The following is a 5,000-nucleotide window of genomic DNA, read 5'->3' on the forward strand; positions in this document are numbered from 1 at the left end:
GAATTCTTGTTTAGGAAGCAGTTCACCCCATCCATACATAGTGTTTTGATCTAAGATTTCAATTCTTCCATGTTTCAGCAGTAGCATATTGTTTCATGGAGCTAAGGTCAAAATATGGAAAAACAGGTGTTTCCACAACTCTACCCAGTCAATTCCGTTCCACTTAATCCCTATTTCATGACCACATATCTTTCCGGCTAAGTAATGAAACCTTTCTCCTCTTACATGAATCCAATTTCATTTCATCCGGGAAAAGCCATCTTTTTCTCAACAATGTCTTTGTCATTTGATCCAATAGTCTTCCGTTAGATGGAACAGATTTGATAAATGCAGTAACTCTCGGATGGAGTATTAGAACGGAAAAATCCATTGATAATGAACTATTGGTTCTAAGCCATCTCTGGCGATGAATCAATAATTCGAAGTTTTCTCTTGCGTATTCTTGATAAACCAGCGTTTATATATAGATGTAGGAGGATCTGTTTGAAGTAAGAAGCGCTGACATCTCTTCATCTGCAAAGAATTCTCAGTGTGAAAACACAGAGACAAAGGGCTGATCTTTGAATAGGAAAGAGTGGATCCGCAGGATCCAAATGAATTGGCTTATTCGAAAAAGCCTTGTTCTTTGGAAGATCTATCTCGTGCCTGGTACTGCATGGTTCCACTCTGCAAGAACATGAATCATTCTCTTGAAGCTCATCCTTTTCATCATAAATGATCCGCTTGCCCAAATGACCCGGCCCAATAGAAATCCCAATTCATTTGGCCTTTCGATACAATCAAATAAAAGCCCCAAGGCGCCATATCCTGAGCCCAAACTATGTGATTGAATAAATCCTCCTCTATCTGTTGCGGGTCAGTACTCCTTCTCCTTCCCTTCTTCAAACTCCGATTCGTATTTTTCATAGAGATTTCTCTGATCAACGATAGAACAAGATCCATTTTGCATCATATATAAAGATTCCCCGGCTCGGACCGAAGAAGCAATGTCACTCGATCATTATCAAACTGGCCACAATCTTTTCTGTCCGTGAGGATCCCACCAGAGCGCCTTCTACTTCTAATAGGCCATGAACTAGATCAGAATCATTCTCAACGAACCCATAAGAAGTGATCCCATTTTTCATCGGGTCCGGGTAGAGACCAAAGGTCTTGAGCGACCGATCCGGCAGAACAACTCAAAGATAAAGAAGTATCGTTAATTTCTTCATGCTCGTTCCAAGCTCAGAGTACCATTTGTACAAATAAGAATCCTTCGTTACATGATTTCTTCTTCATATAGATAGATATAGGATCTAAGGGCAATACTTAGAAGTACATTTTGTACAACAGCCCTTCCTATCTGATGAAAAGGATCATGATCCTGAACCGATCTTACCTGGGATCGCAAATCCCAAGTTTGTCTATGAAGAGCAGATCTAATTGTATTAGTGTCTATAATTGATTTCTTCTGTATATACTAATCGATAGGGCCTCATTGGTAAGTGCTACAAGATCTCGTGCATTGGAACCCACGGTTATGGACCCGAATCCATTAGTATGGAACATTTTCTTTTCAAGTGAAATCCCCTAGTATGAAAGAGTGAAAAGTGCTTTCGTTGTTGTGGAATAAAGCCTTCGTATCTTAATACATGTATTTAATTTATTCAGGGCTATAGAAGTGGGATCCACTTTTTGGGAATATGAGTCGAAGCAATAACAAGAATATTTCTAGTGGAACATCTTTCACAATCCTTGGAGATAGTTCACTAATAGACCGAGGATAAGTAATTCGCCTCATTCACATCAGATCATGAATGTTTGGAATCCATATTATGCGGAGACATTGCTTTTGCTAGTTCGAATTGAAGGGTGATATAAAATCGGTCTATTTCCGACATCATATCCATAGTTAACGCATTCATCATAGTTGACTCCAGCTCCGTATCAAGGTCACGATCAATAGCGTCACTATCATCAATAGCGTCACTAGCATCAATATCGTCACTAGCATCAATATCGTCACTATCATCAATATCGATATCATCAATAAAAGAAAACCTTTAAGCTTGTTATCCAGGAACTTGTTCAGAAATACTGTAATGAAAGGAACATAGGAGTTTGTCGCTAGGTATTTGAACAAATAGGATCGTCCGGTTCTATAGAACCTATCACTAAAATACCCCTAGAGGAGATAGGGCTAAGCGGGACGAAAAGGGTTTTCCACGAGACGGGAAATGAAAACTATTAGCCCACGAAGTTTGTGAATAAGTGATTGTCTGATAATGAGCAAGGAATATCCGCCTTTCTGCTAAACAGGATGTATTGAACTCATAATTCATTAGATACTTTTTATGAATGTCAACTAAGTATCGTAAATAAATTGGTCCGTTGTTCAATCATTTGATAACCAAGTCATTCTTTGATAAATGATCACTATGAGTCAGACTCAATGAATTTGATCAATCCTTTTCTGTCGTTAAGTGGAGAACTGAACCAGAATTCTCTTTCTTTATCATCAATCGAATCACTGTTCGCGACAGGATTCTATTTTCTCATCAATCCAATCACCGCTCACGTTTTCTTTTTCTTATCAATGAATAGATCCTCTTTATATGACTTAGATGTCTCGTATTTCTCGAAAAATGTGATTCGATTGATGGGATTTGGTATGATACTTATGAGATCGATGATATCGATGAGATTGATATTCAAATATTTCTTCTTAGAACGTATTGATTTGACCCCATAAGCGGGACCACCACCCCATAGCATGTTGCCGCCAAAAGCAGAACCCGTATTTCTTCTAGAAATCTCCTAATTGTTCCAGAGCAACTAGAAGAGATTCTTTAACGAAAAATTCAGTTCAGATGTAGGATACCTATCCAGAAGTTTTCGCAACTCAATCATGTGATGGAATCATCAAAATTTGACCTTTTCGAACTCTGTCTGTAACTCACTATAGGCTCAGGAAACAAAGAAGATGTGTACGAACAGATATCCAGCAACAAGAGAAGAAAAGAATTGAATAGAAGAACTCTGAACATTTGGCGATCTCAGATGTGTCGATATCAATGGTGACTCATTATTTCGATGAATCATTTCTTCGGACAGAAGAAAATTATGTAAACTTACTCGAAATCTCACTTATCAGATTCCATTGTGGAAGACACATTTTTCTGAAGAATTCGCCATGATATATCTGATCCATGCATAATATCATGAAAAATGGATACAAATTTTTGCTACTTAGTATCGGCAATGGGTCTGAAAAAGTATCTAAAATATCAAATTTGAATATTTGTACCCTGTCGAAGTAAGGAACCATAGGCATATATGTTTGGAATAGATTCCGTTTTGAGAGGTTGAAAAGCACTATCTCGTTGAAAGGTTCTATACATCCACCCTTTCTCAACGCATTTCTTTAGACAAAGACTCCGTTTTCCGCTTTTCGGATGGTAAATATTCTCAGAACATGGGTGTGAATCAAACCCATGTTTGAATTGAAATTGAGATACTGATGCAAGTTCTTCTCTTCTGAATCAGATGGATTCATATCTGAAAGAGGTTGACAATAAGTTCTTTCAAAATTGACTATTTGTCCCTCTGTTAGAGGTGTTTGAAATGTCTGCAATCGGTAAATAGCTCTACGAACTAATGGATCGGATCGAATTGCAAACTGGAAAGATTTACAAGTTATACCTTTCGTCACCACTTTGTGGAAAATCATTAGATATGAATATGTTAGATATACCTGCGACTCGATTGGTGAAGGTGAAATAGTATCTCTCCCCAAAAAGCATGTTTTTTTACCACCGCACAAAGAAAATATTTTGTTGCGAATGAACAAGATATTGAGGAATTGTCCATACGTAAAATCATAATTATTGATACGGGCCTTTCCACATAAAAAGAATCTTTTTTACAATAGAAGCAGAAGTGATGTGGATTATTCAAGAATCGAAGTCGATTTGCTTTATAAAAAAGATATCAATGAACTTCTATGAAATGGTTTCACGGATTCAATAATTGTCTTGATCGTGGGATATCATTGAAATAGAATCCATGTTATCAATTTCCTGCGATTATTTCTAGTATGGAATGAGTCAATCATCCACTTTGGTATCTTATTGACCAAAAATGGTGATATTGTTCCTCCATTGATCAAAATTTCGGTTTTGAAGTATTATGATCATCCAATAAGAAAGGTTTCAATTTTTCAAATGAACGATTTGAAGACCTATTGATTCTAACAACTGATTGCAAAGTTGATCATTCGGACCTTTCAATTCATAGATGTGGATCTCAGACCTATGAATGGGGATATTCCCGAAACTCACAAAGAAAAAGGAAGTGAGTTAGACAAAGAGAAGCAACTTGGACAAAAGAGAAGTAGCGGACAAAAGAGCAGAAGTGACTTAGACAAATCTTTTTGTCGATAACCTCAGACCAATCAATCGAATATTGATTAATACGTAATCGATCGAACACTACTTGAAAAGGCTCTTCTGCTCAGAAACGAAATGTTCCAAATGCTCCTGGAATTCTTGCTCCCATTGGACCATTTGTATCTATATGCATTAGGATCGATTCATGGATCTCTCGGTCCGAAATCAAAATAAGAGGATCGAACCATTTCTTCTGACTCTTTTCAAATTCGATAAATGTTGGTTGATCGTATATTTCATTATAGTTCTATGATTCAGAGTATCATTTCCTATTTGATCCCTTTGAATTCCATATTCGAAGTTGCGATCGGATCGATTCTTTTAATGAATCGATTCAATACATTCTTAACCCATAGGTGCTATATTGGATTTGAATCAGATTTCGGATCAATCTATCTTGATTGACTGCCTCCATTATGTTGTTGCTAGCAAATACCACTATTTTGGTTTTGGATCTTCCAAATCATTCCACAGGAGATCCGGACCCATTTTTCTGATCCTTCGATAAAAGATTCATTTTCTTCAAAAAATAGGAGGTAGAGCCGATAAAGATTTCTTTTCGATTCATCCTGG

At 37.1% G+C, this 5,000-nt stretch overlaps 2 pseudogenes; both read right to left on the minus strand.

The window, feature by feature from the left end:
* Positions 1-634: 634 nt before the first annotated feature.
* LOC128288382 (protein Ycf2-like) lies at positions 635-1,907 on the minus strand (annotated as a pseudogene).
* LOC128288389 (protein Ycf2-like) overlaps positions 1,904-5,000 on the minus strand; it is a 5,047-nt pseudogene continuing 1,950 nt past the window's right edge.

This window comes from Gossypium arboreum, unplaced genomic scaffold, assembly GCF_025698485.1.
Source record: "Gossypium arboreum isolate Shixiya-1 unplaced genomic scaffold, ASM2569848v2 Contig00210, whole genome shotgun sequence".
NCBI classification, from domain to species: domain Eukaryota; kingdom Viridiplantae; phylum Streptophyta; class Magnoliopsida; order Malvales; family Malvaceae; genus Gossypium; species Gossypium arboreum.